A 26397-nucleotide genomic window follows, 5' to 3' on the forward strand; every position below is an offset into this window, starting at 1 on the left:
AGTAGAAACCACTAAATCCTCCAGAACCTCAAGGCTTCTTAGCCTCCTTATCCTCCCTCTCTTGACCGCGGATATGCTCTAATCTCCTGATAATCTCCACAACCTGATGAAATGCAGTCTCAGTCTCCAACACTCGTGCCATCTCAGATCTTAGGCTAAAGGTGAGTCTTTCAATAAATCTATAGACTCTCTCTCTCTCTCTCTCTCTCTCTCTCTCCTCTCTCTCTCTCTCTGTGGAAACCAAGGAAGGTTATAACTTTGTGTAAACCTCATAGCATACTTGAAACAGTAATTCTCCCCTGGTGCAGCTGCTCAAACTCGTTACGTAACTCGTCCCTACGGGTCTGTGAAATAAACTCTCTCAAGAAAAGATCGAAGAACTGGGACCATGTAAGTGGTGTTGCGCCATTTGCTCGCCTCATAAGTATGCCACCACCAATATGCCAACCCCATCAACTGAAAAGTAGTAAGGTCGACCCCTCTCGACTCCACCAAACCCATGGTACACTAAATATAATGACACTAATCTAAGAAACCATGTGCATCCTCAGAAGCCCCTCCATTGAAGTGGGTAGGATAAAACTTCTAAAACCTCTCCAAACTCCTCTACCCCTCTGCTAACATAACTAGCCCTATCTCGGGCTGAACTACAACTTCTGGCTGCACCAGTGTAACACCCGATGTTTGATAAGAATGGGTCGGCTACTCTGGTGTACGGGATGCGAGATTTTGACCTCATCCCCTAGTCTGTGAAGTAGCTGGCATAACCGGAATCAACCCTGCCTAGGATAAACTTCTAAACATACTCATAAAGTGTGCTAAAGTCTCCTGGAGCCCCGGTGTAGCAAGAGGCTGCTCAGGTGCATGCTCAACATGCCCGGGCTCCTGATCCTCAACTAGAGATACTGGAGACTCCACAGCTACTACTCTAGCAGGTGTTCTAGCTATAGCATGTGCACTTTTTTGACCTCTACCTCAGTCCCGACCTCTTGCGGCTCTAACAGGGGTCGTTGGTGCCTGCTCAGTTTATCTGTCAGAACATGTCCTCGCCATCTGTGAGAAAATAGAAGAGTAAAGATTCAAGCTTGGAATAAGCAATCCGCACGATGAAGAATGAAAGAAATTGAAGTTTCCTAACAGCCTGGTAGCCTTTCGAAAATAAGTAAAAATGTCTCTATACCGATCCGCAAGACTCGATTAGACTTCCTCATGACTCGTAGAACCTACGAACCTAGAGCTTTGATACCAACTTATCACGACTCAAATCTCACCATTGGAGTCGTGATGGCACCTAGTCTCTAAAACTAAGTAAGCCGATTACTTAACAACATTTAAATCAGCAAAATATGATATAATAAGGCAGACTTTAACATAAAGGCAGAAATAGAGTTAATATCAGTCAAAATGGTAATACTAAACATCTCCCCATAACTAGGTAGTACAGAGTCATGGGTTCTAACCGGATACATATGAAATATTCAAATACAATATTCTTCGAATGTAAAATCAACAGTATCAACATATAGGATGAGACTCCAAAGGACTGTGACAGCATGCAACTCTACCTTGAATCCTCATGAATGATGCAAGCTCTCACTCTCAAAATCCATTGTCTCCAATGCGTGGATCTTCATAAATATATATACCGAAGTGTAGTATGAGTACACCACGGCCGATACCCAATAAATATCCATATTAACCTCGGTGAAGTAGTGACGAGGTTCAAGTCCTGTGATACTCACGTCAAAATAAGTGATAACAGCTCAATGCAAGTAAATATTCAGCTTTAATAACAAGCCATCAAATAAAAATACAAACATATGGCACCTCGTGCCCATATTTCTATCACAATAATAATATCAAACCGTATCGCTCCGCCTGATACAATAAAAATGTCCCGCCGTTTCGCTTCACCCTGGCACAATAACAATATCTAACTGCAACTTTACACCCTAACACAATAACAATGTCCAATCGTATTGTTCCACCCTGACATAATAACAATATCCCATTGTACACTCCGTTCTGACACAATAATAATATCCTACTGTATCACTCTACCTGGCATAATAACAATATCTCAATGTTTCACTCTGCCCTGACACAATAACAATCACTGTTTCACTCCGCACTGACACAATAATAATATCCCACCATATCGCTCCGCCCTAACACAATATTAATCACAATCGTACGTCAAAAATCTCGTGCCAATACCCAACAATCCGCTCAATATATCAACATGTGCCACAATAATCACAACAATAATGCCAAAACTTCAGCAAGGATAAAGTTAATAATTTATTAAAAAGGTGTACAAGGACATGACAATAGTAAAATACGGATGGTGTTTAAGATATAAAACATTTCTACGGCTAAAACAATTATAGTGATCATGTTTGCGTAGCCACAAAATGATTAAACATGTTTCATATAAGATACATCCTCAAATTACGGCATACGAATAGCCTAAAGTCCAATCCGATCATAAGCTATACATAACACCCGTGTATACGCTCGTTACCTCGTGTACACGTTGCTTTTCACATTACACGAATAAACAATTAAGGGCAAATCCTAAGGGATATTTCCTCACACAAGGTTAGGCAAGATATTAACATCAACCAAGCCAAATCAATACTCTAAAAAGCGCTTACCTCTCGAATCGTCCTCCAAACATGTGAAATCTAGAAAAAAATAATTCAATAATATCAAACACGGCTATAGAAGTCAATTCCAATTAATGAAACTCCAATCTTTATCAAATATCAAAAAGTCAACCAAAAAGTTAACCTGGGCTTGCATCTCATAACGTGAGAAAAGTCACAAATTTTGACTACCCATTCGATTACGATCCAAATATACAAATTTCATCCAAATCCGACTTCGAATCGGAGTTGAATCTCCATTTCGCACTTTAGAAAATTTTTATCAAAACCCCCAATTTTTCTCTCTTAGATTCGCCAATCAAAGTTAAAAGCAAGGATGGATTCACCAATAATAATCAAATCCAAGTAAAGAACACTTACCCAATTCAAGTAGGTAAAAAACGCAAAGATAAAATATGATAAAATAAGCTCAAAGTCCGAAAATAAGAACTTAAAATATCTATCCAGCGATATTCTTCGTGATCGTGAAGAACAAAACTTGAACTGCCACCAGATGACCCTACGCGAACACAATCCTTGTTCCGTGATCGTGCTTCACCAGCACTAAGGCTTATACGAACGCGGTGGCCTTCCGCGAACGTGAAGGCTAAACCATCTGTCTTCCCCATCCTAACACAAAGCTACGTGAACGCGACCCCAATCACAAATGCGAAGCTTCAGCTCTCCAACAACCCGAGATCGCGCCCTTCGATACATGAACGCGAAGAATAAAAACTACCATCCACCAAAACATACACTGCGATCGCGTGACTCCTTCCGCGATCGCGATGAAGGCCTTAGCACAAGAAAACTAGCAATCCCAATCGTGACAGAAATAGTCTAAAACCCATCCGAAACATACGGGAGACCCCTAGGACCCCGTTCAAATACACCAATAAGTCATAAAACACACATGGGCCTACTCCAGGCCCTAAACCACACAAAATAACATCAAAAGTATGAATCGCATTTCAATTCAAGCCTAATAAACTAATCAAATTTCAAACTTTCAAAACTCATGTCGAACCACGTCTAGCCAATATGGAATAACCCCAAATTTACGCACAAGTCCCAAATGATATAATGAACATATTGCAATTCCAGGAACAACAATCCAAATCTGATAACACCAAGGTCAACCTCCGGTCAAATCTATGAACCTTCCAAACCTTCAAATTTCCAACTTTAGCCAAAAAAGACAAAATCTACTTAGGAACCTTCAAATCCAAATCCGAACATATGACTAAGCCCTAAATCACCATACGAACCTATTGGACCATCAAAACACAATCCTGATATCGTTTACACAAAAGTCAAACATCGGTCAACTCTTATAGCTTAAGTTTCCAACCTTAGAACTAAATAATCTAATCCAATCCAAAACCTTCCCGAAACCAATTCAACCAATATCCTTGCAAGTCACGTAATAACAAATACACATACGATGAGCATCAAATGGGAAAACGAAGCTCAAATATGCAAAACAATCGGCGGGGTCGTTACATTTAGTCTCCCAAATTTTTCATATAATTGACATAAATCTGCAAGAATTATTTTTGAGATTTATACATATAAGTTGTTCTATACTTTGTAACACATATTGAGGAAAGGTCTTACAAGTAGGGGTATTCATGGTTCGATTTGGATTGATTTTTCTAAAATAAATCAAACTAAGTAAACCGATTTTTCAAATATTGAACCAAACCAATTAAGTCGGTTTTTTATTGCTTCAATTTATGTCAGTTTTTGTTGGTTTTTCAATTTTATGGATCTATTAGCGATTTTTTCTTAAAGATGAAACATACACTACCAAACACATATTTCAACGACTATATTTTCAACGTAACACTATCAAACCAATTGTTGTTTGAGAAATCTATCTAATTACCAGGATGTATTGATAATAATTGAATCAAATAGTGATGAATAATAAGGACTCGATTAAAAATAGATTATTTTTAACAAGAAACAAATCCTTGTACTGAGCAAAGAGAAAACTATAACTAATTAAAAGCAAAGAACTATATTATTATAATAGCAGAAGTGCAACTGATTAATATGTACCATAAAAGTTTAGAAACTTTGTATAAAAATATAAATACATACATACATACATGCAAACACACACACACATATATATGTGTAATAAATAAATTCTAATAGCTACTTTCATAGTCGGTTTGATTCCGCGTTTCAATTATTTTTTATTAAAACCAAAACCAAATTAAAATAGTTCGTTTTTAAAATTCAAAACCAAAACCAAAACTAGGGATATCAATGGTTTGGTTCGGCCAGTTATTTTATAATATTTGAACCCTATCAATTTTTCGGTTATTCTATTATGTATAACCAAAATTAAACTTTTCAAAATCATCTCAATCATGTCAGTTTTTCTTCGATATCAGTGCAGTTAGGTTAATTTTCAGTAATTTTTTTGAATGTCATGTAAAAGTCACTAGTAGAAATAGAACTGTAATAATATATATATATATATATATATATATATATATATATATATATATACTTTTATAGGACTTAGCAAAGCTCTCTAGACATTTTTACAGTTTAAACGGTGATGAATTAAGAAAATATGAAAGATGACTAGTGTATAGATCCATCAATTATTCTACAACAAGAATAAAATCTATAGAAGATTAAATATTCAAAAAGATAAATTCAAATAATATGAAAGGAAACATATTCAATACATTGTAGTTTGCTTTATAATCACTACAATACTTTGTGTCTTGCAAGTGAATAATAGGAGTAGCATAATAGGTTTGGGAATTAGGATTCCAAGGCACAAGAAAAAATTTAATTCTTTATTATTTTAAACTTAATTGATGAAAGACTATAATTACGTATTTTAGTCGCTTATTACACTCTAATTTATTGCACTTTAATTGAGTTTGAGCTTTAATCGCTAGTATTTTACACTAACTGTGTGTTTTATGCCTTATAGGAGTGATTCCAAGCTATATAGATGTTATGGAATGAATTCAAGTGATTTCGAGCTTTGAAGTCTGAGTAAAAGCCCAAGGAGTTAAGCCGGGATCGTGTTCGGAGGTCATATTGCGCACTGTCTAGTAAAATAGACATAACTTTTAGCTATGAACTCCATTTGGGCTATATAATATATAGTTAGAAAGCTAACTAAAAGGGTTACAACTTTCATGTTTTACGTTTTTTCAAATTCCAAACGGAACAGGGTACAAAACGCGGTCGAAACCGCAACCGCAGACCTGGACACGTACTGAGGCAGTGCACTGTGAAAATACCGCGCCCGGACCGCGACCGCGAGCGTCCAGACCTGAAAAATTGTCCTTTTTCGCGTAGGAGAAGGTATAATTATTTGGGCCCGACCCTACTTGGTATATATACATGGAAAAATGGTATTTTGAGGAAGTAGGACATATTTTTGACACATATTCGACCTAAGGAGGCAGAGACACAATAGGAGTAAGGCGGGGAATTCTTCTACGAGTTTTTCCTTTCTCTTCTTATTTTTTCATTGTTGGTTATGACTTTTAGTATTATAGTTTTACATACTATTATGAATAGCTAATTTGTTATCTAGGGTTTTGATGGAATCTTTTGTAGGATAAATTCTTGTTATGCTTTTATATAATTAAACCGTTGGATTTCTCTATTTGTTCAACTACGTGTTTATTGTTGTTGATAGCATGGTCATCGATTGGTTATGCCTATTTATTATGTGTTGCTTGAGAAAGGATACATATTTAGGTGGTTGTTGAACAACGTCACTCCTAACGTATGTGAGAAATCAATACAGTGAGCTTAAAGGTAGGTTTAGAAATAACAAAGCCTTGATATGGTCATAATGAGCAGTTAGATAAAGCCAACTAGCGTAGTTCGAAAGAATATGTCTAGTAAATTATTGTAGTTGTTCGAGAGAGAATTAGGGCACCTAAAGTGCTCATGATCAGTAGAGAATACATAGATGAAATTGTAGAGAACATAGCAGGAAGGATTCCAACATTTAGGGAAATCATAACTCTAAACCTCTTTAGTTCTGTCTCAAATTTCATCCTTGTTAGTTGATAATTTTACTGCTTTATAATAGTTGTTAGTTAATTAGTTAGAAATAAATATTATAATCTCTATAATTAGGAAATTATTTGGACTTATGGCTCTTAGCAATATTAAACAACTGTAGTTAAGCCTTAGTTTTCTGTGGGATTCGACTCCGGACTTGTAAATCGAATTATATTTGCAATGACCGCTTAATCCTTTTTATAAGGCATAGTTGGACGTGATCATTAATATATAAATATATTTTTGACATTGTAAATTTATTTGGTACAATCGATATTTTTTCGATTTATTTCATAAAATATAAAACATACCCAAATTACTAGTACGATTATATATTTAGATAAAAACCTACAGTTTATTAAAAGAAACCTAAAAACGATTCGATCATTTTAGTCGGTTTTTAAATATCTATTGGCACCCCTAACCAAAACCAAACCAAACAAAAAAAATAAGTTTTTTTGGTCAATTTGGTTCAATTTTTCAAATTCTTATGAATACCTCTGCTTACAATGTACCCTTATTAATTAGAGTATAACTTATTCTATAAAGTATAAAGTGCCATAATTTAATTACTTCCTTTTTTCTTCTCGTTATACCGTTACTATGAAAAGATTAGACTTACATTCGTCCCAGGTCTTCCAAAGTCTGATCCCCCCCAAAATGGCACAAAACATTGTAGATTCATGAGAATACTCTCAATACTAGACAAAATAAAAAAGAATTAAAGAGAAGGGCCTCAGGGTGTGTAACAATCAGATCACTGATAATTAAATCTCACTGAAATCCCCTAAGATAATTGTAGTTATCATCATAAGCCTCTGTCTTAAAACACAATAACATAGAAGTTCTTTAAGCATCAAATTTTTCAGAAATGCAACAATGAAAAGTAAGAAATTTTATATAGAAGAAAGTGTGCTCAGACAGCCAAGGGTTTGTCTTCAACCATTGGGGGTTTGAAACCCCATATCAGAAACTCTAGTACACATATTTGCTTCCTCGCCGCACACAATCTTAATAAAACAAAATCAAGAAGAGAAAAAAGTAAAAAAAGAAACATAAAACTGAATGTTCAAGTCACATAAAAGAGGAACTGAATATTAAGAAAGATAATGAAGGAACTTAGCTACATCCAGAAGAAGATGATAAAACAAGATGTACAGGGGTCGAATATTTAGGAGGTATCGATATTTGATAATGCAGGGGTTTTCTTTGGCCCAGGGCTGGTGGTTATAAGAGGTATCAGTATAGGATGGTTATGCATTGCTGAAACTCCATGGACAATTTTCTCATTCGGGCTGAACTGAACTGAATTCAGACGGAATTCGTGCTAGAGATTTCTTTGTCAAGCAGATTTCAACATGAGAATATGAATGAGTAAACTTTTCCCTGTTTTTTGCTTGTCATTTTGGTAGTTTAACGGGAATAGTGAAGACAAACTAGCAGCTATGACCTTGAGACATGTACTTTACACGTTGACAATTCCCAGTAGGATTTGTCCATTTTCCCCTTATTCCTTTCTAGGATAGTTGTGGACTAGTACAAGATTGGAAGAAGAGATTGAAGTGAATATATATTCTGGCAACTGCTCCAGTTTCATCTGACATTTTAATACCAAAATAGTGGATATGGAATGTGTGGTATGGAAGTCATTTTTCACGAAATGCAAGTGTAAATTCCAACACACGGAAATTGAGTGCACCACAAGATGCAAGTCTAGGTTGAGACCGGGAGAGGTGCAAAAGGAGAGGATACAAGGTAAAATATAAGTGGCGTTTCCAGGATACAATGGAACTGTTAAATAAATCCATTGATCAGGATAACCACTCTAATACAGTATATATCTAGCGTCTGAGCCATTATGCCGAGAGGAATTGCCTATCCCCCAGAATTGGTAATAGACGCATCAGCCTAGCCAATTACTCTATCTTCATATATACTCGGTAGTTCATCCTATTAGCTTTAAATTTTGTATCCACCTCTACCAGCCAGTCTTGAACACCCCCACCATTTCCACCTTTAAAATCTTCTAATTCCTTTTGTCCATAAGAGTTTGAAACTTGTAGCTTCTCAGCACTAAATTGGATAGAAACAAAGATGTAAACTCTAAAATTGAAGATGGAGTAAAGTGTAATTATGGCCAATATTTTGGCTAATGGATTCCATCTCACATAAGCATGCTTGCAAAGTAGACTTTATTGGCAATATTCTTTGGGACTCAAAAATATTGCATTATGTGGTGTACATTATTTGTACAAGTTGTATCTCTTCTTTTACACCTATGAGACCAAGACTTTTTTGCCTATAAAAGGGAAGACTATTAGTTCATTTCAAACACACCAACAAGACTTGAGTATTTATTTCTTGTTTCTTCCTTTCTTCCTTTTATTAAGAGTGTTTTGTATGAGAGTTAAGTATTGGGAAACACTTGTGCGAACTCTTTCTTTGGAGTGATCTTGTGAGGTTATTCTCTTGGGGTATTTGGAATTAATTAGAGTGTTTACTCTAATTTTGTACTTTTTTTGTACTCTTGTTGGTATATTGAAATTACTCCTCTCCGCTTGTGGACGTAGGTCACTTTGACCGAACCACGTTAAATTTGTGTCTTCTTTATATGTTTTAATTGTCGTTGTTATCAACTTCCATTGTCTTTGTTATTGTCATTACACTGTTGTTTGGCTAAATTTCGCACTACCTGAGTTCCCAATCCTAACAAATTGGTATCAGAGCCGGATCTAATCGGGTTAGTTTAAATAGCTAAAATGACTCTAACAAAGACTTATGTTGAGAAATTTGATCGAAGTTCAAACTTCGGAATATAACAATTAAAGATGGAAGTTATCCTAATTTAGGATGGCTTAGATTTTGAACTACAAGGAAAGGAGAAGAAGCCAAAAAAAATGACGGACGAGGAGTTTGCCTTCATAGACAAAAAGGCAAAAGCAGGTATTATTTTAAATCTCTCAAATGAGGTTTTGCGTGAAGTTGCAGCAGAAAGCTCAGCCAAAGGCATATGGGAAAAACTAAAACCCTGTATATGAAAAGGACAGTAGAAAACAGGCTTTACCTAAAGCAAAAACTCTACACTTTTCGTATGGCTGAAGGTACCTCTATACTTATACATCTTGATACTTTTGATTCTCTTCTTATGGATTTAAGTAACATAGATGCTGAAATTAAAGATGAGGATCAAGCTGTATTATTGCTTGTTTCCTTACCCTAGTCATTTAAACATATAAGAGATACTATGCTTTATGAAAAGGATAATATCTCTTCTAAAGATATCAAATCTATTTTGAAATCAAAAGAACCAATAGATAGAGATATTACTGGGGAAACTAGTGGGAACCAAGGGGAAGGCTTGTTTGTAAGAGGTAGATCCAATAAGAAAGATTCAAGTAGTGAAAGACCTAAATCAAGGTCAAAATCCAGATACAGAAATGTCATGTGCAAATACTGCCATAAGAAAGGTCACATTATTTCTGAATGCTTTAAATTGAAAAACAAAGAAAAACATACAGAAAAGAAAAATGAGCATAAGAATACTGACACTGCCGAAGCAAGTGTGGCTACTGATGAAACTGAGGAAACTATTTTCTTAGTAACTAATAATAGTTTTAAATCTAATAATGAGTGAATTTTAGATTCGGGTTGTTCTTATCATATGTGTCCCAATCGGGATTTGTTTACCACATATGAATCTATTAAAGGTGGAGTTGTCTTGATGGGCAACAATGCTGCCTGCAATATTATTGGTAAAGGTACAGTCCGAATCAACATGCATGATGGTGTGGTGAGAACTCTGACCGAAGTTAGACATGTTCTTAACTTGAATAAAAATCTCATCTCTTTGGGCACTCTAGAATCTCTTGGGTGCAAGTACATAGGTGAAGGTGGAGTTTTAAAAGTTTCTCATGGTGCTCTTTTGATCATGAAAGCACGCAGATCTGGTACGTTGTATACTCTATTGGGATCTACTGTTACAGGTGTTGTTGCAGTTTCAACATCAGATAAATCAGATTCTAACATCACCTAATTGTGGCATATGCGATTGGGGCATATGAGTGAAAAAGGTCTTTCCATCCTCAGCAAAAGAGGTTTATTTTGTGACCAAAGTACCGAAAATATGAGTTTTGTGAACATTGTGTGTTCGGGAAGCAGAAAAGAATCAGCTTCAAATCTCCAGCAATTCATAAAACAAAAGGTACTTTAGATTACATTCATTCAGATCTTTGGGGTCCTTCACGTACCCCGTCAAAAGGTAGTGCCAGGTATATGTTAACTTTCATTGATGATTATTCAAAGAAAGTTTGGATTTATTACCTGAAAAATAAAAGTGATGTTTTCTTAACTTTCAAACAATGGAAAGTTTTGATTGAGAAGCAAACAGGAAAACAGGTTAAGCGGCTTAGAACATATAATGGATTGGAATTTTGTAATGATGAATTCAACGAATTATGCAAGAATGAAGGAATTGCTCGACACCGTACTGTGAGAATAACACCTCAGCAAAATGGTGTGACAGAAAGGATGAATAGAACTCTTTTGGAAAGGGCTCGTTGCATGATTTCAAATGCTGGGTTGACAAACGCCTTTTGGGCAGAAGCTATCTCTATAGCTTATTATAGTGTCAATCGTGCTCCTTCTGCACCCTTGAACTTTAAGACTCTAAAGGAAATATGTTCAGGTACTCCTGCTAATTATTCTGATTTAAAGATATTTGGTTGCCCTGCATACATGCATGTAAATGATGGAAAATTAGAGCCAAGGGCTAAAAAGTGCATTTTCCTTGGGTATGCATCTGGAGTGAAAGGATACCGACTATGGTATCCTGATCCCATAGCACCAAAATTCATAATTAGCAAAGATGTAACCTTTGATGAATCCTCTATGTTACATTCCAGAAAAGAGTCTTCTAGTTCTTGTAATATAGATAAAGGGAAGAGTACAGAAAAGCAGGTGGAGGTTGAGATTGACAATCCTTCTGAGCCAAGTTCATCAACTTTGGAGCAAAATACTGTTGAAACTTCTGAAGTTGAGTCAGAAGCTGAAATTTCTGAAATTGAGACTCCTGAAGTTGAACCGCAAGAAAAGGAGTATTCTATAGCCAAACATAGACCAAGAAGAGAAAGTAAACAACCATTAAGGTTTGGAGATTATGTTGCATTTGCCTTTTCAGTTGCATAGGAAACTGAAGAAATTGGAGAACCATCAAAATATTCAGAAGCAGTTTCTGGTGCTGATTCAACCAAGTGGCTGATAGCAATGAATGAAGAAATTGAGTCTCTCCACAAGAATGGTACTTGGTCTCTTGTGAAGTCGCCATCAGGAAAAAGAATTGTTGGTTGCAAATGGGTCTTCAAGAAAAAAAATGGCATTCTAGGGGTTGAAAATGCGAGGTATAAGGCACGATTAGTTGCAAAGGGCTATAGTCAGGTACAAAGAATTGATTTTAATGATATTTTCTCACTTGTTGTTAAACATAGCTCTATTTGTGTTTTGCTTGCCTTAGTTGTCATGCATGATTTGAAATTAGAACAACTTGATGTTAAGACAACTTTCTTACATGGCGAACTTGAGGAATAAATATAAATGCATAAACCCGAAGGATTTGAAATTGAAGGAAAATAAGATCACGTTTGCTTGTTAAAGAAATCCTTGTACGGATTAAAGCAGTCTCCAAGACAATGGTATAAAAGGTTTGATTCCTTTATGTTGGGTCATGGTTATTCAAGGAGCATGTACGATAGTTGTGTTTACTTCCGGAAGTTAAATGATGGTTCATTTGTGTACCTATTATTATATGTTAATGACATGCTCATTGCTGCTAAGGATTTGACAGAAATTCACAATTTAAAAAGACAGTTGAAAAGTGAATTTGGGAGCAGCTAAGAAACTCCTTGGCGTGGAGATCAAAAGAGATCGAGGAACCAACAGGTTATTCCTGACCCAGCAGAAGTACTTAGAGAAAGTCTTGAAGAGGTTTGACATGAAAGATATTAAACCAGTAGGTACCCCTCTTGCTGCTCATTTTAAGTTATCAGCTGCTCAGTCAAAGCAGTCAGATGAAGAAGAGAGGTATATGGCACAGGTACCTTATTCCAGTGCAGTCGGTAGTATTATGCATGCAATGGTTTGTACACGTCCGGACATTTCACAAGCAGTGAGTGTGGTAAGCGGATATATGGCTTGCCCTGGTAAAAGCACATTGGCAAGCTGTGAAATGGATTCTCAGATACTTGCGAGGTACTTCAAACACATGTTTGGAGTTTGGGAAAAAATACTAATTCTTTGGTTGGTTTTGTAGACTCAGATTATGCAGGTGATCTTGGCGAAAGAAGATCACTAACAGGCTACGTATTTTGCATTGATGGTTGCTCTATCAGTTGGAAAGCTACATTACAACATGTAGTAGATTTATCTACTACCGAAGCAGAATATATGGCAGTGACCGAGGCTATCAAAGAAACCTTATGGTTGAAGGGTCTCTTTGCTGAACTCAGTTTACACCAAGGTGGTATTATCATTTTTTTTGATAGTCAAAGTGTCATTCACTTGACTAAATACCAAAAGTATCATGAGAGGACGAAGCATATTGACATCAGATACCATTTTATCCGGGAAACCATTGCTGCTGGAAAAATCTCTGTTAAAAAAATCAACACTAGAAACAATCTAGCTGACATGTTCACGAAACCACTTCCAATGTCCAAGCTTTGCCTGAACTTGATTGACATTTATGAAGAATAATTTTGCCCATTGGGGCTTTTGCGAAAAAGGTGGAGCAAATTTACTATATTAGCCAAAATAGGCCAAGGTGGAGATTTGTAATTATGGCCAATATTTTGGCTAATGAATTTCATCTCATATAAGCATGCTTACAAAGTATACTTTGTTGGCAATATTCTTTGGGACCCAAAAATATTACATTATATGGTAGACATCATTTGTACAAGTTGTATCTCTTCTTTTACACCTAAGAGGCCAAGACTTTTTTGCCTATAAAAGAGAAGACTATTAGTTCATTTCAAACACACCAACAAGTATTCATTTCTTGTTTCTTCCTTTTATTAAAAGTGTTTTATATGAGAGTTTGGGAAGCACTTAGTGTGAGATTATTCTCTTGGGGTATTTGGACTTAATTAGAGTGTTTACTCTAATTTTACTTTCTTTTTGTACACTTGTTGGTATAGTAAAATTACTCGGTCACTTTGATCAAACCACGTTAAATTTGTGTCTTTTTTATATGCTTTAATTGCCTTCCATTATTTTTGTTATTGTCATTACACCATTGTTTGGCTAAATTATGCACCCAATCCTAATATAAAGGAAGAATGCTCGGTGGAAGGAGAAGTCATTAATTAAAATGGGCTCACGGAGAAGGCTATAAAACCTCACTTCCACTCCCTATAACACCATATGGTGCTCACCTCATCACAGCATGCCTTTCCCGTCCATCTTTTATTATTCCAATTATTATATACTAAGAGCATTTATAATTGTATATTCATGAGAAAACTTTTGGTAGAGCATTTATAATTGTATATTCATGAGAAAACTTTTGGTACTTGATAAAAAGAAAAAATAATTACCAAGAAAAGGGCCTCAGTGTGTGTAACAATCAGATCATTGATAACTAAATCTCACTGAAATCCACTAAGATAATTTTAATTTATCATCATAAGCCCCTCTCTGTCTTAAAACAGAACAAAAAGGTCAGAAAAAAGAAAAGGAATGAATTTCACTATTTCAACTCGAGATAAAAGCATAATCAAAAAATTTTACATATGAGGATAAAATCCTGCATCCACATATAGATGGTTTCGGAAAAGCTCTTTAAACATCAAATTTTAACTAAAAAAAACATGGCAACAGAAAACGTGGTAAAAATGAAATCTTTTTGAAATCCAAAATGAATAAGTAAGAAATTTCATAGAGAAGAGAGTGTGCTCAGACAGCCAAGGGTTTGTCTTCAACCATAAGGGGTTAGAAACCCCAGATCAGAAACTCTAGTCCACAAATTGTATCATCACCGCACAAAGTTTTATCAAACAAAATCAAGAAGAGGAAAAATAAAGAGTACAAAGCTAAAGGATAGAGGACATGAGGACCACAATAGACACATGAATCTGATGAAAGCAGGTGGGGGAGAGTGTTGAATATATAGGTGAGATCAGTATTTGAAGTTGCTAGTGTTTTGCGCGGCGGGGCTGTTGGAGTTGTACAGGGTTTTGACATTGGGCTTCTCTAAATGGGCTTGCATAAATACGAGCTTCGGCTGGTACTTGGATCACCTTCGTATTTGAGTACGGCCATTGAAGTACAGAAATAACCCTCAAAGTGGATGATATTGAATTTTTGTCTTCACTTATGTACAAAATTAGGGGTGTTTATTGGGCGGGTTATTATGCTTAACAGTTCGATTTATTGATTATCGGATTATAAATTTAATAATCTGCTAGCCATCCAATAAGACAACGAGTGGATTGATATCGTATTAATAATTATCGAAAAGTTATCAAGCAGTTTATCGACTAAATCAAATAGAAAATTTTTGAACCTTAGTTCTTTTGATTGCATAGCTAAGAATATTTTCTTGTAAGTTGTGAGATTTAATTACTATTACTATATTAAAAAAATACTAAAAGGAAGTGCCTTTTATCCCTTACTCTTCGGGACAACTGTACAATCAAAAAATATGTATACCAACAACAGAAGAAGAAAGAAGAGATACACGTAACTTCTTAACATACATCATTTTGAGTACATGTGTTTACCCTAAAAATTGAGTAACAATTAAACTTATATTGTGGTTTTAAGGATATGTGATTTCAAGAAAGAGTATCTTGAAATCCCCAAAAGTAGCTTAGGGTTTCAAAAATTACTTTATACACATATAGTAAAAATATAAATATAAAAATTATTAACGGGTTAATAATTTATCCGATGAGGAAATAGAGTAATCTGTCCCTAAACCGTTAAGCCATTAATTATAAAATCTCAATTCGTTCATCAACCATTACCCCCGATAATCCGATACCAATAAGCCAATAAGCTTCTTTTTTTTTATTCGATTAACGCTTACAGTTTGATTTGAACAGTCCTAACCAAAACTTCAAATTTAATAGTAAGTGTTAGCTTGCCTTATGAGCAATACTTTTAACTTTTGATCTTGAAGTTCTGTTCATGGGAAGAGTGAGGTTAAAAGTTAAAGACCACCTCCAAAAATATCATATTCTTGCAATCTTTTGGGTGGAAAATGTACGAAATCTTTACATAGATAGCCGGATAGATTTATTATTTTTTTTGAGCCGGCATACATAGATTATACACTGATTATATACATGTTGATCTGAATTATATATACATTATATATCCGCCAACTATTTTAATTGGGAAAAGGGCCTAAACTACCCCTAATGTCCACCTATCTGTCCAAAAAAGCAAACGACGTTAATTATATTAACAAAATTGCCCCCACGTCTAATGGTAGAATTTGGGGGCGTTCAATTTAGTGACGTGTCAGCTTCTTACTAGGTCATGTGGCAATCTCGGCTGAAATAAAAAATGGGTCTTATTTTGACCCACTTAATCTGACCCAAGGTTTTTTAACTGGGTCATAAAATAATACATTAATCCATAATTTCACAAAAATATCCATACACAAGATTCGAAGGCCAACAACTAATAAGTGATCGAATTTGTTTTCGACTAGAGCGTCGCCTCTGCGGCCAAATATAAGTTTTCTTGTCCGTGCAGCGCTATCAAATTGCATAAATAATATATCTCATAGATATCTAAAAAATAAAATCTTATAGAATCTCTTTTAAGCCAGAAAAAAGTCTTTACAAATTCACTGGTATCCACAGATTCTACTGGCCTTCTCAATTTTCTAACTCCTTTAATTTCTTCTCGTACGGGTGAACTATCCAACGCATGGTAGACTGTGCAAGCTTGGAACACTCACTTTCCCTTGAATCCTCCATAAAATTGATCAATTTGTCTCTCAGATCTTGAACCTTCTCACTATTGCAAGCATTTATAAAGTATGAATACTCTGATTTAAGGAAAAAAGTATTAGTGCTCAATTTGTGATTTCAGTTGGTGTGAAGATGGAATCAGAATTATAAATCAAATTTTTCATCCATCAATTTCTCAAAAAACAATATCGAGTATGGATATCTTAGCGAAGTATGGGGCGTTCTAATTCAAAAATGGGGTTTTGTCGGATGGGTTAATGTATTTTATGACCCAGATAAGAAAATAAGGTCAAGTTTTTGTTTTAGCCCGAGATTGTCACGTGGCCCAATGAGAAACTGCCATGTCACTAAATTGAATGCCCACAAATTCTGTCGTTAGACACGAGAGCAATTTTGTTAATATAATTAACGCTGTGTGTTTTTTTGGATGGATAGGTGGACAGAGTGTATCTGTAATATTTAGCAAACGATAGGAGTAGTTTAGGCCCTTTTCTGTTTTTAATTTAAGTAGTTCGGTGAACGGCTATTTAAGTTAATTCTTAAAAACGTATTATGGATTCAATTAGGATCATCATATATATTAGGGGTGAACATAATACAGAACGAACCGAAAAAACCGACCAAACTGATAATTTTGGTTTATTCGCTGTTCAGTATTCGGTTTACATTTTTAAAAAGTTTGGTTTTCAATTTTGGTGCCTTGGTTTTTCGATTAATCGAAAAATCGAAATTTTTATATGGGTTCTTGGCCTTTGGATTTAGGCTCTTCTAATTCCTTAAGTTATAAGTAAACCTAGTAAATTTCTCAAATACGAATAAGACTTAAACCTAAAGTATTCATCCGTTGCTGTCTAACGCCAGTAGGTTAGAGTATATCTTTTGTAGATTCAGTAGCATTTATTAGTTTATTTACTTGTCAAAAATTGATATTTTTATTGAAAAATAGGAATTTAAGGTGATGGGGTATTGATAGCCACAGATATCTTTTATGGGGTTGTTGCAGTCAAACGCACACGCAAGTATACGCGGTCGTCAAGTAATAAAGTGACTAAAAGTCGAATGTCGAACCCACGAGGACTTGTGATTAACTATTAACTAAATTAGACTATCCTAATTATCTAAACAAGAATTAAACCTAGACGTATATGACTCTAATCAAATTAAATTAAAACGTAAACAAATAATGAATGTTGAACAAAGGAAGAGCGGATTCTTATGTTATAAATGTAATGAAAACGGTCTAGGGTTATGAGCTATCTAACATTCCTATTGTATTCTTCAATTGAATTGACTAGCTAATTCATCTATTTTATTGGTTGACAGGGTTAATATTGCTCATAAGAATCTGTCGAATTCTTACTCGTCTATTCAAGCTAAACTAACGCCTATATGTCTATGGAATTAGAACTAACAAGAACACATTTATAATTCTTGTACATCAACCAAGCAGGGTAATTAGGTATATGTCTATTTTAACCACGAAACTGTTCCCCGATGCCCATGTTCAAGAACTTGCTCTACTTAATTCTATGTGCAATCTAGAATTCTCACTTTCGAGTTCAGTTCTAGATTCGTAGATAGTATTCAATTTGTGATCAAACAATTGAATAATTAAGCGCAAGATTGAATAAATAAACTAATATGATAAATCAAGAAAGCAAAATCAATATCCAAATAACAATAGTCTTGAAAGAACCACAACCGTAGAACGCGAAGTTTAGCTCCACATAGACATGATAGCCAAACGACAAATCATACAAAGAAACATAAAAATTACTAAGTTTGGCGGAAGAAGATGAAATCTGGCCTCCACGACGGCTCCTTGCTCTCTCTAGGTCGAATCCGCTTCAAGAAGTATGTTCGATACCCTAAAAGAGGCGTTTTTGACTTATATATTGCAAACAAAAGTCGTGGGCCAAAGTTTTCTTTTTTGTTTTTCCGAATCAGCTTCAGAGAATGATGCTGGGGTGGATGCTTTGCGTCCGCCTCAACTTGAACTTCTCAGCATCGGATGCTGGGGTGGATGCTTCGTGTCCACCCTCTGTTCCCTCAACCTTGTGGCGCCCAGGTGTGGATACTAAGGTGGATGCCTTCTCAAGACTTCACTGTTAAGGGTGCTCCAAATAGCCTTTTTTCCAAGGTTGGATGCGACACATCCCTCTTCTTCTATAACTTGAACATCTTTTCATTATATTTTTGCACTCCAAACATCCTAAATATCACATACAACTTAATTAGTCATAAAACTAATAATTAACACACGTTGGGCATTTTAAAGACCAAATAACACTAAAAAGCAATTAAAATTAGGTAAAGTAACATTAAAATATATAAGAATATGCTCAACATCAGGGGTTATAGTAAATATGGATAACTTTATATGAAAATGAAATATTAGTTAGAAATGCATTTTACATCTTGGTTACAGTGAGGATATAAAAGTTCTCTGCCTGTGCATCATTTTTTGCTAAATGCTTAAACGGTGAATCTTTAGGGAAAACTTAAATTGGTCAAACTAACTTACAAGCATTTTTCGGCTTATTTATGCGTTTGGTAAAGTTAAAAGTGCTTATAAACTAAGTGTTTATAAGTCAAAAATAAGCCAAAAGTCATAAGCTAGTCACCCCCAGCTTATGAATTTTTAGCTTATAAACACTTTAAATTTGACCAAAATTTTTATTATTTTATCCTTAAAATATTTCTTTTTAGAACAAAACTCCTGCGTCGATACTCACTGCCCCAAGTATTCAACCTAATCTCCCTCCCCCTCCCCCACCTCTTCAACTCTGCAATTCTCATGACTATTTAAGATAAACAAATTCTCTATTTCTTTGCATATTTATATCGATGTGATTGTGTATTAATCTTTGAACTTTATGTAATAAATGAGGACATATCAAATTTTTTGTGTATTGCTTTCTAAGTGTTGTGGTGATGAAAACAATATTTGTTTCTTTTCAAATATTTTGTCCTATTTAGGTTTATTTTTTACTGAGAAACTTTTGTCAATTTATTAATTATTACTATAATTTATCATTATATGCTTATCATAAAATAAATTATATTTATCAGAAAAATTATCTTATCTAAGCACAATTTTATTTAAAATAAAATGACAAATAGAATATTTTGTATTTAAATCGATCTGAAATCTAAAATTTTGAAGAAATCATGCCCTTATAAGTAAACAATTCTAAGGTTATTTTAACAGAAAAAAGGCTTATCAATACTTTTTTATCAAATATTGCCGTAACTTATTATCAATTTCAACACTTGTACCCAAAGACGTAATTGCTTATTTATTAAATCTGTTTCAGCACTTAAAAGTGCTTTAATGCTTATCAGCTACTTCAAATCAGCTAATCCAAATAGGCTCATAATTCGAAGGACTGAGTTAATAATGTTTTACGCGAATAATGCATAAGGATTCAGTGCAGCTAATTTCTTAGTTGCTTACTTGCTCTTGATTTTATTTTGATGGAAAATGTGATGCTAAGCCACTTTTAATTATCTTTTTCTTATTTCTTTTTGATATATCCAAACCTACTGAATCAAACTGAAAATCGACCAAACCTAGTTAGTAAAAACCGAAATAACCGAATTAATTTTGGCTCGGTTATTGGTGCCACAAATACAAAATCGAAAACCGAATAAACCGGACTAAATTTCATGAAATTCGATCCGAACCGGTCGATGTCCACCTCTAATATATACTATTATTCCTACAGAATCCAAATATTATAGGAGTATTATCATTTTTAGCTCGCGCCAGAAACTATTTATATTTGGTAGCCAAAAAAATATATAAAATTTGTATATAACATACATAATGTATATATGTACAAAAAAAAATACCAAAAATATTTTTTTATACTCTTATTTTAAGAGCGGCTACACAGAATTATTTTTCAATATTTACTAACTTTAATTAACCTCTATTAGATTCAAATCCTACTACTTTTCTTGCGGATCATTCTAAGGTTACAGGAGATGTGGCAGGGGCGAGAAGAACACAATTATTTCTTGTGGGGTCTGGCTATGATTTTGTGAAGGCAGAATACTTTTGTTGATTTATGAGATCACTTTGGTACGCTAGCTGGATATGAGCTAGGGGCTGTACTTCGGTTCGATATTAAAAAACTTCAATTGGGTACTTTGGTATTCGAATTATCAATTGTATTTATATATTACCAAATACTAAATTAAAGTTAGTTCGGTATGGCTTGATATTTCTTGTCGATTTGGTATAGTTTTCGGTTTGTGAAATTCAAGACATGGCTAGATAAAAGGCATATATAGCGTTCTCTGCCGTGCAAGATTCAGGCAACATTCTCCAATACTACAAAGCATGAATTGTCATGTCTTGATTTTCAGCAAGTAGAACTATTGATGCGAAATCATTCCTCCTTTGATAATCTCACTTTATTCGGAAAATAATTAACCTCTAAAGAGAATAGAAAATGGCCAGTATGCAAGACTTTCCAAACTATTATGTTCCAAAATGAAGAAGGTCAATACCGAGGAATAGCACGCGGAAAAATAGGCTTGTAATATGTCGCGTGTATTGTCCAACCTAAAGCAATACTTTAACGCTAAAATCTGGGAATTGGAACAAAGAGAAAAATAAAAAACTTCCCAAACTTGTAGTATTTAGGGCGGTTCACTGATATTTGTGGCCTAAAGCCGAACTTCACTGAGGGTCCCTAAAATTTTTGTTGCAGAAGAAACTCATAATTTTATTTGAAATTTATTTTTCTAGCTTTTTGAGATGCAAAATTATTAATAATTTGTTTATAATCGGTTTCTTCTAATATTTCTTTTTCAATTGATAATATAGCTAATCCATTTAATCTCTCTTAAGACATTATTGATCTTAAGTAAGATTTTATTAGTTTTAATTTTGAAAAGCTTCTTTCCGCCGAGGCAATTTCCTTAGCAGAAATCATGGTAGTTGCAAATCCTTCTTCTCTATATTTTTTGAAAAAAGAAATCAAACCCCTAAGTTAATCAATGGCAACATCAATATGCATATCTTTTGATTGTAAATGTTTGCTAACTGAATTACCTGCAAATAGTATATCATACCAAATAGTTGCTAAACAATTAGCTTCACTTTTAGTTTTTGGATCCTCACTAGCTTCTACTAATTTCAATAAAGCATTTCTTATTTGTGGAGTTTGAAATCGTATTGCTTTAATACTTTCAATGCAACTTTCCTAACGCGTTTGTGATAATGGTTTAAGAGTTAGGCTGGGTATATTATCTTCTAAAATTTTCCATCGCAAAAATATATCCCTTTTCCAATTGTTCTCCAACGGCCTCTTTTCCTTGAAACTTGTATTTTTTTTTCTTTTCAAATACTTAATATTGTTAAAAAAAGGACAAAATACATTAACTGTAAAATTTTTTGGGCCTTCTACAAATAAGGGCCCTAAGCAAGTGCTTTACTTGCTTGGCCTTAGGCCGGCCCTCGTAGTAATATTCTCTAACTGCTATTTTATGCTTCCATGATAATACAGGCTGACAAAGGCTTCAACATTGGGCAAAGTTAACATCTATACTTATATACTAAAAAGTTTGATATTTCGAATTAACCGAAACCGCTACTTTGAAACTGAATACCGTACTGAAGTATCGAACTTTCAGAAAAATAATACCGAAGATGTAACGAAATACCGAAGAATCGAAACTAAAGTACCGTATTAATTTGGTTTGGTCTTTGTTTTTTGTTTGTTCGGATTTATGACCACTGATCACACCCAACTCTTGTCCTAAAAAGGATTAACGGTCGCTATAAATATAATCCGATCTAAAAGTCCGGAGTCGAATCCCACAGACTAACTAAGGTTTTGCTATAACAGTTCAGTATCACTAAGAAGACAAGCTCGAACAATTCCTAAGTTGTAAATATTAAGATTCTTATGTCTAACTAATTAACTAACAAATTAAAGAAGTAAATTAACAACCAGGGATACTAAGGGTTGGAGACAAGATTGAAAAAACCTACAATTATGATTTTTCCAATTGTCGGAATCTTTCTTGCTACGTCTCTTAAATTTTTGCCTAAGTATTCTCTACCGATCATGAGCACTCGACTTATCGTAATTCTCTCTCGAGCAACTACAATAATGTACTAGTCATATATATTCTCTTGAATTACGCTAGCTCGCAATTTTTACCGCTCACTGTGATCACATCAAAGCTTCGTTATCTCTAATCCTACTTTTAAAACCGCAATATTGATCTTTCATATACTTTGGGAGTGACGTTGATTGACAACAACTTAAATATACACTTACATAATAAATAGGCACAATCTATTGATGGTCATTCAAACAACAACAATAAACACGTAGTTGAACAAGTAGGGATATTCAAAGACAAAATTATATTAAAATGTAATTAGAATTCATCCTCCAAAAGGTTCCATCAAAATCTAGATTAGTGAGTTTAGCTACTCACAATTGTACAAATATTCATAGTCATATTCAAAAGCATTAAACTATAGATTAAAGAAGGACTGAGAGAAAAACTCTTGCGATCCATGCTCTAGAGTGTTTTGTAGTCTTTTGTCTCTCCAATAATGTCCCTCCCCTTGAAAACTAACTTTAAGAGTTATTTATACCGTGGGGCCGAAGTCTACATGTCCAAACATAATGAGGAAATAAAAGTGGCTCACATAAGCATCATCAGCGCGGGGCATTGTTAGAGACACCAACATTACTCGCGAGACACCATCAGAGGTGCCAATATTACCCGGCGAGGTGCTATCAGAGTCGCCAATGATAATTCCCTGAACAAAGCCTTGCACTATCTACGACCGTGACATTTCATTGCCTTGCACGTCTTCTTTTATTGCTCCATTTTGTAGCTTTGAGGTAACATTTCGTGCAACTTTTCTCCACTTCACGTCCAAGTATTCCTACACATAAGATAAACTCTATTAAGCTCAATTGTCGCACAAACTAGCATCCAAATAACAAGCAAGTAGGGTAAATAACATCAAAATATATGAAATTATAGCACAACATCAACACCCAACACTTAAATGTTACTCGCCCTTGAGTCACCAACTAAATGCTTCCTCTTCAAGGTTCCAACAAGCCATACATTCACAACACACTACACCTATGACCATGGTTGTTAACAACAATTAAGCTCTAGCATATGCGGTCAAAATACACTTCTCGTACTTATGCCCAATTTCAAAATGTACAATATAGGAACAACATGATTATAATAATCCTAGCCTCGAAAACTAATTCAATGTTACAATGCACCCGAGGCTTGAATACTTAATCTAATAGAGAAGTCTAATAATGTTACCTATCTTTTGTGAAACTATGTGCCCTCACAATAAAACAAAAGATAAGTAGTCTACACATCCAAATCACATGATAGATTTAAGGACTCATACATATGAAGAAAAATCACTCACTCTTTCAAAGAATTCACATGCGTGCAAAAGGTACCATAGGCTTGCCCATTATATAAACCTCTACTAATGTAAGGCCCGCTGATCCGAAATCAACTAGAACTTTATTATTGTTGTAATGTGGCCTAAGAGACGGGTAGTATATATTTAGGATATAGTGGCTAACTCTCCTAAGCACTTTAACACATCACATATTCAACTTTAAGCGCAACATTCCTTCAATCCACTTCAATCGTCACAAGATAGCTCACCCCAGAATATTTTCCCTTCTTCTTTATGCACTACTTCAGATCACATCCACTAGCAAAAATAAGAAACCTTTATTTATTTATTTATTCTTTTTTTTTCTTTGGTATTTTTGCTTTGCCTCTAGTGGAATTTTATTTAAAATATAAGTGCACATTTCTTCCTTCTATTGGTTCCACTCAAAAGCTACCCCAAGTTTTCTCATTACTACTTTCTAGCGCTCTCTTTACAATTCAAGTGCTTTAAGAGGTGTAAGGATCAAAATGATTCAATTAAGAATAAATGGGGATAGGTTTGTAATGCAGGTTCCAAAAGAAAGGCTTATAGGCTCAAAAGAAATCCTGACTTTCTGGCAAGTCAAATTTCAGAATGTACACACATTGTTTCTCATTCCTTGACTTCTCAATTGGCTCAAATGAATCTATTTTCATATCATCATCCAAATACAAAGTGAAAAAATGCTTAGAGTGAGGACCAATGCGCTCAAATACATAAACTTCAGGCCTTTCCACATCCTCAACACCAATAATACTAGAGTCAACTAAATATGATCATCAATGTCCTTGGTTGACTCTAGTATCTCTTCTACAATAGCGGTATCCTCAAATTCTAGTTGGATAGATTGTTGGTGTTCTACTTTTACCTCCTCCATTAGCACCTCAATTTCTGCATCTAATGCATGCTATTTTTGGCTACTAACCATAATTTTAGATTGTTGAGCATTAAATGCTTCAACTAATTAACTCACTTGTACCTTCAGGTTATGAATAGTTGCATCTTGCCTTTGGATAGTATCTAATTGCCATTGTATTTGCAGTTGTTTCTCATTGCTTTGTTTCATGAGGTACTTTTACTTATCTTTGATCTCCTTCAGGTCAGCTTCCCTGGTTCTTTATTCCTGTTAACCTCGCAAGAAAAAGTAGAATCATCATAATAAGGGGTTGGGGCAGATAAAAAATACAAGCACAACCATAAAAATGACCATCTTGACTACCACACATATCACACACATTCCACACATGAGATTGCGTTGGTGCACATAACTCGATCTCGAAAATATATTGATAACCTTGGCACGGGTAGTTTTCTCCACAATATACATAAGGAAGGTCAAAAGTAGAATTACCAATATCAAAACTCCCATAATTCCAAGATGTCATTTTTCTCAAATCAACAAGTAAAACTAAAATGATAAAAATTCAATAACTAAAAAAAAAAGTTCAAACATGAAACCTAGCAATATGTACAACTACAACGACAACATTAGTTCCCTGGCAACTGTACCAAAATTTGATTATGGCCAACTCTAGTCCTAAAAAAAATAAGCGATCGCTGCAAATATAATCCGGTCTAAAAGTCCGGAGTCGAATCCCACAGAGAATTAATGTTTCGCTATAACAGTTCATTATCACTAAGAAGAAAAGCTCGAACAATTCCTAAGTTATAAATATTAATATTCTTATGTCTAACTAATAATTAACTAAAAAATTAAAGAAGTAATTAACAATTAGGGATACTAAGGGTTGAAGACTAGATTGGAAAAGCCTAGAGTTATGATTTCCCCAATTGTCGGAATCCTTCCCGCTATGTCTCCTACAATTTTGCCTAAGTATTCTCTATTGATCGTGAGAACTCGACTTATCATAATTCTCTCTCGAGCAACTACAATAATGTACTAGTCATATTCTCTTGAATTACGATAGCTCACACTTTTTCACCGCTCACTATGATCACGTCAAAGCTTCATTATTTCTACTCCCGCTTTTAAACCTGTCGTATTGATATCTCATATACCTTGGGAGTGACGTTGTTCGACAATAACCTAAATATGCACTCTTTCTCAAGTAATACATAATAAATAGGCATAGTCAATTTGTCGCGCCCCATTTTTCTCGGGAAAGCGGGTTTCGACGTTGTGACAACTCTTTTGAATGTGAGATAGTGTGCTAGAAGAAGAAGAGTTACCACCTAACGGGTTTTAAGGTGTGTTATGGCACCTATTATGAAGATAACTCTATTTGACTAGTCAGCTCCA

General features: G+C 34.8%; 6 non-coding genes across 6 annotated transcripts; all 6 read right to left on the reverse strand.

The window, feature by feature from the left end:
- Positions 1-7435: 7435 nt before the first annotated feature.
- On the reverse strand, positions 7436-7522 carry LOC142166695 (small nucleolar RNA R11/Z151). Its single transcript, XR_012697098.1, has one exon. It is a non-coding gene; the product is annotated as a small nucleolar RNA R11/Z151 (small nucleolar RNA).
- Positions 7523-7612: 90 nt separating this feature from the next.
- Positions 7613-7713, reverse strand: LOC142166691 (small nucleolar RNA Z157/R69/R10). Its single transcript, XR_012697094.1, has one exon. It is a non-coding gene; the product is annotated as a small nucleolar RNA Z157/R69/R10 (small nucleolar RNA).
- A 749-nt stretch (positions 7714-8462) lies between these two features.
- Positions 8463-8597, reverse strand: LOC142166704 (small nucleolar RNA snoR80). The gene has a single exon (XR_012697104.1). It is a non-coding gene; the product is annotated as a small nucleolar RNA snoR80 (small nucleolar RNA).
- Positions 8598-14034: 5437 nt separating this feature from the next.
- Positions 14035-14145, reverse strand: LOC142166696 (small nucleolar RNA Z152/R70/R12). Its single transcript, XR_012697099.1, has one exon. It is a non-coding gene; the product is annotated as a small nucleolar RNA Z152/R70/R12 (small nucleolar RNA).
- A 156-nt stretch (positions 14146-14301) lies between these two features.
- LOC142166694 (small nucleolar RNA R11/Z151) lies at positions 14302-14389 on the reverse strand. The gene has a single exon (XR_012697097.1). It is a non-coding gene; the product is annotated as a small nucleolar RNA R11/Z151 (small nucleolar RNA).
- A 254-nt stretch (positions 14390-14643) lies between these two features.
- LOC142166689 (small nucleolar RNA Z157/R69/R10) lies at positions 14644-14743 on the reverse strand. The gene has a single exon (XR_012697092.1). It is a non-coding gene; the product is annotated as a small nucleolar RNA Z157/R69/R10 (small nucleolar RNA).
- Positions 14744-26397: the final 11654 nt, after the last annotated feature.

Source organism: Nicotiana tabacum, chromosome 11, assembly GCF_000715075.1.
Source record: "Nicotiana tabacum cultivar K326 chromosome 11, ASM71507v2, whole genome shotgun sequence".
In the NCBI taxonomy this organism is placed as follows: Eukaryota; Viridiplantae; Streptophyta; class Magnoliopsida; order Solanales; family Solanaceae; genus Nicotiana; species Nicotiana tabacum.